We start from the raw sequence: 13,282 nt of genomic DNA on the forward strand, positions 1-13,282 counted from the left end.
CCAAGGATCTGTCTCTGTCCAGTTGCTTTATACGTTGAATATATTTTGAATGGGAGTGGAAATACGTACCTAGTAATACAATATATGCAAGGAAACGGTACGTGCCTGACATTAGACTAAATGACAGAAATATCTGCTTTACAGGCTGTAGCTATTGTCTATACAGCACAAGCTGTGTGTGAGAGCCATCCCCTCCCCCTGGCAGAGCCTCCATACACTCTAATACTTTATAGACAGTCCCTTACTTCCTTCCCTTGGCATGGCTGGGGAGAGAATTGTCTGCGGCATATAGCTGTTTGTTTCTTAGAACATCATTTCTACTGATTGCAAACAAAGAAAAGGGAATCTTTTATTTTCTGTGATGGATGCCCAGCAGAGCTAAAAGGTAGGCAACATTCTGTACATGCTTTATACAGCATAGGCGCAAAATAATGCAATAGTTGTACTGAGATATTAAATGAATGTTCACAATATACAATGTGTTGCTGGCTCCTTTCTATGCCTTAAATGAGATGCAAAGTTAATTTATCCATCCTGAGTCCCCGTATATCCACACCTCGGAGTTATTTTCTATTTACCGTCTTAAATATTTCAATCGCTCTTTATATCAAGCAGGGAGCATCATGTGTTTCTTTCAGCCTCTGAATGTCCAGCATTGTCCTGTGTGTCCCACTTTTCCCTGGTAACCCATCATTGTTGCTACTGGAAAGCTTTAGGTTATAGATGCTATTGTGACTGGGTAAAACAGTAAACGGTGCATCTGTCGATGCCAGAACTCACGGAGAAGGTAAAAAGAACCCATCAAATGTAAAACAGAATTTTTTAAAAATTTTTTCGTGTTACTTAGCTTTGTGTCTCAACATTTGTAGTAGGTATCATTTGATTTGGGGAATTCCTGAAAGTGTGAGTTTCAGTTCAGATTATTATTATTAGGGGTGTGCACCGGCCACTTTTCGTGTTTTGTGTTTTGGTTTTGGATCTGGATCTTTCTTCGTGTTTTGGATCTGGATTGGTTTTGCCAAAACCACCCTTCCGTGTTTTGGGTTCTGGGTTTTGTGTTTTGGATCTGTATTTTTTTTAAAAAAAGCATAAAAACAGCTAAAATCACAGAATTTGTAGGTTTTTCTGCTCCTATGCTATTATTAACCTCAATAACCTTAATTTCCACTCATTTCCAGTCTATTCTGAACACCTCACACCTCACAATAGTGTTTTTATGTCCAAAACGTTGCACCGAGGTAGCTGGATGACTATGCTAAGCGACACGAGTGGGCGGCACAAACACGTGACCCATCTAGGCGTGAAACTGCAGTGGCAGACAGGATGGCAGTTTGAAAAACTAGGCCCCAAACTGTACATAATGCAAAGAAAAAAAAGAGGTGCAAGATGGAATTGTCCTTGGGCCCTCCCACCCACCCTTATGTTGTATAAACAGGACATGCACACTTTAACAAACCAATCATTTCAGCGCCAGGGTCTGCCACACAACTGTGGCTGAAATGATTGGTTCGTTTGGGCCCCCACAAAACAAGCTGGCAATTAATGTGTCCCTGCACAAACTGGCTCTATGGAGGCAAGATGTCATCCTCATCCTCCTCATCCACCGATTCCTCACCCTCTTCAGTGTGTACATCCTCATCCTCACAAAGTATTAACTCGTCCCCGCTTGAATCCACCACCACAGGTCCCTCTGTACCTTCTGGAGGCTGGTCTCCCTGGAAGAGCTGATAATTCATTTTGATGAACATCATCTTCTCCACATTCTGTGGAAGCAACCTCCTACGCCTTTCGCTGACAAGGTTCCCGGCTGCACTAAACACTCTTTCGGAGTACACACTGGAGGGGGGGCAACTCAGGTAAAATAGAGCCAGTTTGTACAGGGGCCTCCAAATTGCCTCTTTTTCCTGCCAGTACAGGTATGGACTGTCTGCCATGCCTACTTGGATGCTGTCACCGATGTAATCCTCCACCATTCTGTCAATGGTGACAGTATCATATGCAGTGACAGTAGACATGTCAGAAATTGTTGCCAGGTCCTTCAGTCCGGACCAGATGTCCAAACTTGGTCCTGCCTGCCCTGCATCACCGCCAGCGGGTTGCTTAGGATACCTAAGTTTTTTCCTGGCAGCCCCAGTTGCAGGAGAAAATGAAGAAGGAGCCGTTGACGTGTCACGTTCCGCTTCAGCTGACAGTGTGTTCACCAGCAGGTCTTTGCACCTCTGCAGGCTTGTGTCGGCCGGAAAGAGAGACACCACATAGGCTTTAAACCTAGGATCGAGCACGGTGGCCAAAACGTAGTGGTCTGATTTCAACAGATTGACCACCCTGGAATCCTGGCAAAGCGAATGAAGGGCTTCATCCACAAGTCCCACATGCCGAGCGGAATCGCTCCGTCTTAGCTCCTCCTTCACTTTCTCCAGCTGCTTCTGCAAAAGCCTGATGAGGGGAATGACCTGACTCAAGCTGGCAGTGTCTGAACTGACTTCACGTGTGGCAAGTTCGAAGGGCTGGAGAACCTTGCACAACACGGAAATCATTCTCCACTGCGCTTGAGTCAGGTGCATACCCCCTCCTTTGCCTATGTCATAGGTGGATGTATAGGCTTGTATGGCCTTTTGCTGCCCCTCCATCCTCTCAAGCATATAGAGGGTTGAGTTCCACCGCGTCACAACCTCTTGCTTCAGGTGATGGCGGGGCAGGTTCAAGAGTGTTTGCTGGCGCTCCAGTCTTCGGCACGCAGTTGCTGAATGGCGAAAGTGGCCAGAAATTTTTCGGGCCACCCAAAGCGTCTCCTGCACGCCCCTGTCGCTTTTCAGAAAATTCTGCACCACCAAGTTTATTGTGTGAGCAAAACATGGGACGTGCTGGAATTTGCCCAGATGTAATGCCCGCACAATATTGGTGGCGTTGTCAGATATCACAAATCCCCAGGAGAGTCTAAGTGGGGTAAGCCACTGGGCGATGATTTCCCTCAGTTTCTCTAAGAGGTTGTCGGCGGTGTGCCTCTTACTGAAACCGGTGATACACAGCGTAGCCTGCCTTGTAACGAGCTGGCATTTCTGAGATGCTGCTACTGGTGACGCTGCTGCTGTTGCTGCGTAAGGTGATACATCTACCCAGTGGGCTGTCACAGTCATATACTCCTTAGTCTGCCCTGTTCCACTTGTCCACATGTCCGTGGTTAAGTGGACATTGTGTACAACGGCATTTTTCAGGACACTGAGGACACTTTTTCTGACGTTTCTGTACAGTCTCGGTATCGCCTGCCTAGTGAAGTGGAATCTAGACGGGATTTGGAACCGGGGACACACTACCTCCATCAATTGTCTAAATCCCACTGCACTAATGGCGGATACCGGACGCACGTCTAACACCAACATAGCAGTCAAGGCCTCAGTTATACGTTTTGCTTCAGGATGACTGCTGTCGTACTTCATCCTCCTCGCTAAGGACTGTTGGAGGGTCAATTGTTTAGTAAAAGTAGTGGTGTTCCTACTTCCTCTCTGGGATGATGAACGACTCCCAGCAGCAGCAACAGCAGCAGCGGCAGCAGTAGGCGTAGCAATGCAGGATCCTCCAGAGGAATCCCGGATAGGAGAGTCAGTCATGCCAGTGACATGGCCTGCAGGACTACTTCCGATCCTGACTAAGGAGGAAATTGACGAGGAGGGAGTTGACGGTGTGGTTTGCAGGCGCTTGGATACAACAGGACAACGGGATTTAGGTGTCCCTGGACTGCTTACGGTCTTAGCCAAAGTTTCTGAACTTGACAGTAACTTTTTATGAACGCGCTGCAGGTGCCGTATAAGGGAGGATGTTCCTAGGTGGTTGACGTCCCTACCCCTACTTATTTCACCTTTACATATGGTACATATGGCAAGACAGTTGTTGTCCGGATTTGGATAGAAATATTGCCAGACCAAAGAGGTGGAATGTTTGGTCTTCTGCCCAGGCATGACCGTGATGGGCTTTTTCATCCCACGGACAACAACTGTCTCCCCCGGAGCCTGATTTAAACAAACCACATCGCCATCAGAATCCTCCTCGCCAACTTCCTCCTCAGCGCCAGCTACACCAGTATCCTCATCCTGTTGTACTTCAACAGTGACATCTTCAATTTGCATATCAGCAAGTGGACTGTGGGTGCTCCTTTCAGCACTTGCAGGGGGCGTGCAAATGGTGGAAAGAGCCACCTCTTCCCGTCCAGTGCTGGGAAGGTCAGGCATCGCAACCACCACCACACTTGGACTCTCCTTGGGGATTTGTGATATCTTCTTAGAAAGCACAGTTCTTCGCTGTGCTTTTGCCAGCTTAACTCTTTTGATTTTTTTAGTGGGAGGAGGGCTTCCATCGTCATGTGAAGCTGAACCACTAGTCATGAACATAGGGAAAGACCTTAGCCATTCCTTGCCACTCCGTGTCGTAAATGGCATATTGGCAAGTTTACGTTTCTCTTCAGCTGATTTAAATGTCTTTTTCAAGGTCATTTTCCTGAACTTTGCCATTTGGGATTGTATGTGCCCTCTACTATGACATTGGGCATCGGCCTTGGCAGACGACGTTGATGGCATGTTATCGTCTATGTCATGACTAGTGGCAGCAGCTTCAGCACTAGAAGGAAGTGGTTCTTGATCTTTCTCTATTTTATTTTTATCGGAGAAAGTTTGGTCCTCCATTTATGTTATATCGATTTGATATATACGTGCGGCTAAACACAGAAAATAATTTTTTTTTTGGTTTGGACTGGAGTGTACTTTGTGGGTTACAGCACCCTTTAACGGTCAAGCCAGCCGGCCCTTTACTTATGACACAGGCGCACGCTTGGCACTACTTTGTTGATGCACGTGCGGCTACTGCGCACACAATTCACAAACACAGAAAATAATTTTTTTTTGGTTTGGACTGGAGTGTACTTTCGGGGGTTACAGCACCCTTTAACGGTCAAGCCAGCCGGCCCTTTACTTATGACACAGGCGCACGCTTGGCACTACTTTGTTGATGCACGTGCGGCTACTGCGCACACAATTCACAAACACAGAAAATAATTTTTTTTTTGGTTTGGACTGGAGTGTACTTTCGGGGGTTACAGCACCCTTAACGGTCAAGCCAGCCGGCCCTTTACTTATGACACAGGCGCACGCTTGGCACTACTTTGTTGATGCACGTGCGGCTACTGCGCACACAATTCACAAACACAGAAAATAATTTTTTTTTGGTTTGGACTGGAGTGTACTTTCGGGGGTTACAGAACCCTTTAACGGTCAAGCCAGCCGGCCCTTTACTTATGACACAGGCGCACGCTTGGCACTACTTTGTTGATGCACGTGCGGCTACTGCGCACACAATTCACAAACACAGAAAATAATTTTTTTTTGGTTTGGACTGGAGTGTACTTTCGGGGGTTACAGCACCCTTAACGGTCAAGCCAGCCGGCCCTTTACTTATGACACAGGCGCACGCTTGGCACTACTTTGTTGATGCACGTGCGGCTACTGCGCACACAATTCACAAACACAGAAAATAATTTTTTTTTGGTTTGGACTGGAGTGTACTTTCGGGGGTTACAGCACCCTTTAACGGTCAAGCCAGCCGGCCCTTTACTTATGACACAGGCGCACTCTTGGCACTACTTTGTTGATGCACGTGCGGCTACTGCGCACACAATTCACAAACACAGAAAATAATTTTTTTTTGGTTTGGACTGGAGTGTACTTTCGGGGGTTACAGCACCCTTTAACGGTCAAGCCAGCCGGCCCTTTACTTATGACACAGGCGCACGCTTGGCACTACTTTGTTGATGCACGTGCGGCTACTGCGCACACAATTCACAAACACAGAAAATAATTTTTTTTTGGTTTGGACTGGAGTGTACTTTCGGGGGTTACAGCACCCTTTAACGGTCAAGCCAGCCGGCCCTTTACTTATGACACAGGCGCACGCTTGGCACTACTTTGTTGATGCACGTGCGGCTACTGCGCACACAATTCACAAACACAGAAAATAATTTTTTTTTGGTTTGGACTGGAGTGTACTTTCGGGGGTTACAGCACCCTTTAACGGTCAAGCCAGCCGGCCCTTTACTTATGACACAGGCGCACGCTTGGCACTACTTTGTTGATGCACGTGCGGCTACTGCGCACACAATTCACAAACACAGAAAATAATTTTTTTTTTGGTTTGGACTGGAGTGTACTTTGGGGGTTACAGCACCCTTTAACGGTCAAGCCAGCCGGCCCTTTACTTATGACACAGGCGCACGCTTGGCACTACTTTGTTGATGCACGTGCGGCTACTGCGCACACAATTCACAAACACAGAAAATAATTTTTTTTTTGGTTTGGACTGGAGTGTACTTTCGGGGGTTACAGCACCCTTAACGGTCAAGCCAGCCGGCCCTTTACTTATGACACAGGTGCACGCTTGGCACTACTTTGTTGATGCACGTGCGGCTACTGCGCACACAATTCACAAACACAGAAAATAATTTTTTTTTGGTTTGGACTGGAGTGTACTTTCGGGGGTTACAGCACCCTTTAACGGTCAAGCCAGCCGGCCCTTTACTTATGAAACAGGCGCACGCTTGGCACTACTTTGTTGATGCACGTGCGGCTACTGCGCACACAATTCACAAACACAGAAAATAATTTTTTTTTTGGTTTGGACTGGAGTGTACTTTGGGGGTTACAGCACCCTTTAACGGTCAAGCCAGCCGGCCCTTTACTTATGACACAGGCGCACGCTTGGCACTACTTTGTTGATGCACGTGCGGCTACTGCGCACACAATTCACAAACACAGAAAATAATTTTTTTTTTGGTTTGGACTGGAGTGTACTTTCAGGGGTTACAGCACCCTTAACGGTCAAGCCAGCCGGCCCTTTACTTATGACACAGGTGCACGCTTGGCACTACTTTGTTGATGCACGTGCGGCTACTGCGCACACAATTCACAAACACAGAAAATAATTTTTTTTTTGGTTTGGACTGGAGTGTACTTTCGGGGGTTACAGCACCCTTAACGGTCAAGCCAGCCGGCCCTTTACTTATGACACAGGCGCACGCTTGGCACTACTTTGTTGATGCACGTTCGGCTACTGCGCACACAATTCACAAACACAGAAAATATTTTTTTTTTTGGTTTGGACTGGAGTGTACTTTCGGGGGTTACAGCACCCTTAACGGTCAAGCCAGCCGGCCCTTTACTTATGACACAGGCGCACGCTTGGCACTACTTTGTTGATGCACGTGCGGCTACTGCGCACACAATTCACAAACACAGAAAATAATTTTTTTTTGGTTTGGACTGGAGTGTACTTTCGGGGGTTACAGCACCCTTTAACGGTCAAGCCAGCCGGCCCTTTACTTATGACACAGGCGCACGCTTGGCACTACTTTGTTGATGCACGTGCGGCTACTGCGCACACAATTCACAAACACAGAAAATATATTATTTTTTTAGCACTTGGGGGGAGCACCCCTGATGGACAGAGCACCCCCTGGACAACACTACAGCACTCCTTTAGGACTGGGACACTGCACAGGACTTTGGAGTGGACACAGCCCCTATGGAGAACTGACTGCACAACACAGTCCAGCCAGCCCCTATGGACTTTGAAGTAGTGGACACAGCCCCTATTAACAACAGCAGCACAGCACAACACAGCCAGCCCCTATGGACTTTGAAGTAGTGGACAACAGCAGCACTACACTACACTACACTACACTACACAGCCCTAACTCCCACCCTCCCTCTTCACTGTCCACAGCCGAATGAGAAAATGGCGCCGACGCGGGTACCTTATATAGGATCCAAAACCCGCGAGACTCGGAAGGCGGGATGATGACGTTTTGCCTCGATTTCAGATCCGAGTCAGGCGGGAAAAGTCGAGCCTGACTCGGATCGGACTCGGATCGGGGGGGCTCGGGAGGGTTCGGATTTCAGAAATCCGAACCCGCTCACCCCTAATTATTATTATTATTATTATTATTATTATTATTATTATGTTTATTGTAACAATTAGGTACTGCTGTTCCAAGAGTCCTGTATTTCGTGCACTGTTCCCCATATTAGTGTTCAGAGCACTGCTCCCTAGGATAATGGTCAGAGCACTGCTCCCTAGGATAATGATCAGAGCACTGCTCCCCAGGATATTGATCAGAGCCCTGCTCCCTGGGATAATGATCAGAGCCCTGCTCCCCGGGATAATGGTCAGAGCCCTGCTCCCCGGGATAATGGTCAGAGCACTGCTCCCCAGGATAATGATCAGAGCCCTGCTCCCCAGGATAATGATCAGAGCACTGCTCCCCAGGATATTGATCAGAGCCCTGCTCCCCGGGATAATGATCAGAGCCCTGCTCCCCGGGATAATGATCAGAGCACTTCTCCCCAGGATAATGATCAGAGCACTGCTCCCCGGGATAATGATCAGAGCACTGCTCCCCGGGATAATGATCAGAGCACTGCTCCCCGGGATAATGATCAGAGCACTGCTCCCCAGGGTAATGATCAGAGCACTGCTCCCCAGGATAATGATCAGAGCACTGCTCCCCAGGGTAATGATCAGAGCACTGCTCCCCGGGATAATGATCAGAGCACTGCTCCCCGGGATAATGATCAGAGCACTGCTCCCCGGGATAATGATCAGAGCACTGTTCCCCAGGGTAATGATCAGAGCACTGCTCCCCAGGATAATGATCAGAGCACTGCTCCCCGGGATAATGATCAGAGCACTGCTCCCCGGGATAATGATCAGAGCCCTGCTCCCCAGGATAATGATCAAAGCACTGCTCCCCGGGATAATGATCAGAGCACTGCTCCCCGGGATAATGATCAGAGCCCTGCTCCCCTGGATAATGATCAGAGCACTGCTCCCCGGGATAATGATCAGAGCCCTGCTCCCCGGGATAATGATCAGAGCACTGCTCCCCGGGATAATGATCAGAGCACTGCTCCCGGGGATAATGATCAGAGCCCTGCTCCCCAGGATAATGATCAGAGCACTGCTCCCCGGGGATAATGATCAGACCACTGCTCCCTGGGATAATGATCAGACCACTGCTCCCCGGGATAATGGGATTGATATACTGACGGCTGTTTAGGACAATGGCAGCCCGACAGGAGGACATCCCGATACCGGCTGGTAAGTACCCTAACCCACCCTTCTCCCCCCCCTAACCCTCCCTTAGTGGTGCCTAACCCTAAAACTCTGGGGTGGGGGGGGTGCCTATCCCTAAGTCCCCCCGGAGGTGCCAGTACATAACCCCCCCTTCCTGCACCCTAACTCCAACCCTAACATCCTCCTAGTGGTGCCTAACCCTAGCCCCCCCTTCCCCTAGCCTAACCCTAACCTTCCTCAGGGGGTGCCTAACCCTAAGTACCCCCAGGGGGCCCTAGTTACCGGGCCATTCATCATCAGAGGTCCGATAGGACCCCCTGATATTCAGCAAACTCCGAAAACTGAAAGTTTCCGGAGTTTGCTCACAAGAACAAGCGCCATCTTCATACTGCGCTTGCTCTCGTAGCCCTGCTTCTTCCTATGGGAAGGAGTTCCGGGGATGCGAAAAGGGATCCGACTGGATCCCTCCGCCACCTTCTCAAGCATGTAGCATGTAGCCGGGCTGACGGGGAGGAGGTAAGTAACACAGCTACATCTGTAGCTGCGATACTAACCGAGGGGACAGCTGCTTTTCAGAGCAGCTGTCCCGGCACTGGAGCAATGATGAATTGCGCCGGGGTAAACTATCCCCCGCTGCGAGAATAATACTTAATCTTCGCATGCGCGCAGCATCCATTCAGAGTCTCCGGGGTCCGGCTCCACCACACAGCTGCGGCGGTGGGGGTCCCCAACCTCCCGATTTGACCACCCACGGGCCACTTCGGCCCACGGGTGGAACAGCGGGACGGTACTGCCCCGCTGAAATCAGGATGTTGGGGAGGGGTGTCCCTAGAGCCGGCCCTGCTGTGGCTTCATGCATTTTCTGTAAAGTATCAGTGTGTTTTCATCAACAAGTAGATCTTACTAAGTGCTTTGGGGCTCATTTACATTTGGATCTAAAGTAAGTTTTATGACACGCCCCTCAGATGTAGCAGGACACGTCCACTTTTCCGCCGTGCTCATAGGCGCTGCTTTCACAATCTCCCTGCAAAGCTTTTTCAAAAGTAGGCAAGCATGCAATTATCATGGCGGTTGAGAATAAGCTATTGCCGCAGTCCATCAATAAAATATCTCAAGGGCAGCTGAGGGACACTGTGGCGATACTGGCCCAGAGTGGTAATAGTTAATGTACTGTACAACACCAAGCCAGACTCGTGAGCATAAGTCTGCATCCTGTGATAAGGAATCTCCTGATAGCTCCCAAAATAATGATCATTTCCTAGAAAAACAATTGTCTAGAAACAAATAAATCCTGTATTCTTGGCATACCGACATTCATTTATTTACACAGTACTTGGAGCATACTTACCGGCTTTCTGGGACCACTTATACAAAGGGGGCTGGGTCGGACTGTTGCCATAATTAGGCCTCGCCCCTTTCCCGGGAAAAGTCTGCGATTTGCGGGTCTGAGAGGAGGGGGTGGGGCTAAATGGCACAAATCGCCCCATTAGCCCCGTCCACTCCCCGTGGACCCACAAATTACACATTAAACCCCCCCATCCTGCACGCTTCACTAGGAAGTGGGCAGGATGCGGGAGATCTGCCTATACTTCTGTGTGGGAGGGTTACCCGAAAAATCAGGAGCCTCCCGCGATTTCCAGGAGTGTAGGCAAGTATTACTTGGAGATATGACTTTATTATGTGTCCAGCTATAGCCTCTCTAGAATGTAAGCTCTTGCACGCAGGGCCCTCTCACTCTGTGGTCTTTACATCATACCTGCCTACTTTCTGGCTGCTCCTTCAGGGAGGAAGCAGCCAAATCGGCAGGACGGGGGGGCGTGTCCATGACAAGGGGGAGTGGCCGGGCTGGTGACACACACTTAGGGGTGTAATATAGGGCGGTAATATAGGCATTGTGAAGCAGGGGGCGGGGCCAAAATGACGCGATTCGCGTCACCGGCCCCCTTTACTGCAGAGGTTGCAGGGGTTATTGTGGGGGGGACAGGAGGTGAGGGCGGCAGCCGGGAGGATTGCCTGCCTTCCCGGGAGGTCGGGAGCGGCACCCGATTTTCGGGAGGCTCCCGTCCAAATCGGGAGGGTAGGCAAGTATGCTTTACATAATTACGTAATCTGTGGATTATAATTAGGTACATTTTTTAATATTGTGTGTTAGTGCCCTGTATTATATTATTAGTAGTAGTAGTAGTATTTTTATTATGTTTTATTTATATTGCACCACAAAGTCTACGCAGCGTCTTACAGAATACACATACAAAACATTTACCGGTATTAGATCTTAAATACATAGCAGAATGCCATAACATACATAAATGCCAAGAATTACTATCACAATACACACTGCGTATAGCAGGTAACTCCTCGCTGAAGCTAGCAGGAGTCACAGGAGGGAACCAGTTCAGTACTCAGTGATCCTGTACCCAATGTATGGGCAAGCAGAGTCGGAGTCACTAAGGGGGTACAGGAGACAAGGGAGCAGAGCACTGGTGATACAGGGTGCGCTAGAGAAGAACAGGAGGGAACTGGGCCCTAACTGTAACAAGGGGAAGGGAAGGAATAACTGGGATAATAAATGATGGAGGGTTGGAGAAGTATCGGATAAAGAGGAGGGCTGATATGCTTTAATAATAAGGTATGCCTTAAGGGAATGGGATTGTAATGCCGGCGACTAAACTCTCGACACTGTGAGCCCGACAGATGGAATTTCCGACAGCGTGAGGTAAGTACCCTAACCCTCCCCTCTCCCCCTCCTAACCCTAACCCTCCCCTCTCCCCCTCCTAACCCTAACCCTTCGTTAGTGGTGCCTAACTGTAACCTCCCCCCTAGTGCCTAACCCTAGCCTCCCCCCAGGGGTTCCTAAACCCCCTCCCCGCACCCTAAATCTAACCCTCCCAGGGGGGTGCCTAACCCTAACCTCCCCCGGGGGTGCCTAACCCTAACCCCCCTTCCCCTAGCCTAATGCTAACCCTCCCAGGGGGGTGTCTAACCCTCATACCCCCGGGGTGCCCTAACCCTAAACCCCCCTCCCACGGCTAACAGGGCGGACCCCCGTACTCACCTCGGGCCAGCGTCGTCCTGGATTCTGCTGTCTGGATTGTGACCGGCAGCCGCAATACATACCGCCTTAAGGACATGTTTAAAACCATACTTCCTTGCTGCCCCATCTGGAAGGGGGAAGCCAGGTCAGCTAAGTGGTGGGAGGGAGGGTGGGACATATTGCAGCAAAGTGGGTGGGCAGGTGGGTGTGATGATGCAATTGCATCATCTTGGTCCCGCTCCCCACTACACAGTGCCGCGATTATTGGCATTGTGAAGCAGGGGGCATGGCCACGATTATGCGATTGTATGGAAATTAATCAAAAAGTCTGTTGGATTTGACTTAAATAATAAAAAATAAAATCAGTGTGCACAGCCACCGAATGATGGGCTTATTCCACGAAATTAAAATCAATTTGTAGTGGGAGTGAACATTAATATGTTTGAAAAATGACAGTTGGGAGCTGATTGGCTGGCACCTTATCACTTTCTTATCACTTTTCACTCTGTGCCTGATTCAGCGCCGGACGCTATTTGCTCTCTCTCGTTCAGAAAAAGGGGCTGGCTATTTAAATTGAGCGCTCGCTCTTTGCGGTCTGTTGACGCCTCTATGTCTGAGCGAGCGTCCGAAACATGCGCTCGCTATTTTGTAAAGACGCCCCTTGGCCGTTCGCATCATACGTCATCTCCGCTATTTATTTGATTAATTGAGTACATCGAAAGGCGTATCAACTGCTCGCTATTCTTGTGGTAGCATTTTCCTACCGCAATCATGCGAGCAGTTCAGGCTAAAGGACAACCAAGTGACGTGGTCGATGACGCTGCTTTGTTAATTATGCACATCCTTAAAACGCCCGTTTTGACCGTTTGGCACGCCTGCGTTCGGATCTCCACTCCCCGTTTTCAAGCACCTTCCCCTGTTACCACCCACAAACGCCTCATTCTGTCACTCAAATTAGCAGGCACTCGCTATTTTGCGAACACACGATTTCCGACCGCACTGACTGGTTGGTGCATGCGCATTACGTCCCATACGCATGCGCAGATGTGCGAACATCGCTCAGAGCGAACGAGCGGCCGCTTACGAGCGGCTCTGAATCAGGCCCTCTGTTTCCTAACACTGCTTAGTAACTA

General features: G+C 49.3%; 1 protein-coding gene across 2 annotated transcripts in view; it reads left to right on the top strand.

Annotated features, from left to right (window-relative positions):
- Window positions 1-274: 274 nt before the first annotated feature.
- The window catches only part of B3GALT5 (beta-1,3-galactosyltransferase 5), a 93,103-nt gene continuing 80,095 nt past the window's right edge, over window positions 275-13,282 (top strand). For both annotated transcript variants that reach the window (XM_088456947.1, XM_088456948.1), the window contains exon 1: window positions 275-385. The gene's annotated coding sequence lies outside the window, so the exon portion shown is untranslated. The remainder of the gene's footprint in view (window positions 386-13,282) is intronic.

Source organism: Taudactylus pleione, unplaced genomic scaffold (genome assembly GCF_031769625.1).
Source record: "Taudactylus pleione unplaced genomic scaffold, aTauple2 ptg000729l, whole genome shotgun sequence".
Classification (NCBI taxonomy): Eukaryota; Metazoa; Chordata; class Amphibia; order Anura; family Myobatrachidae; genus Taudactylus; species Taudactylus pleione.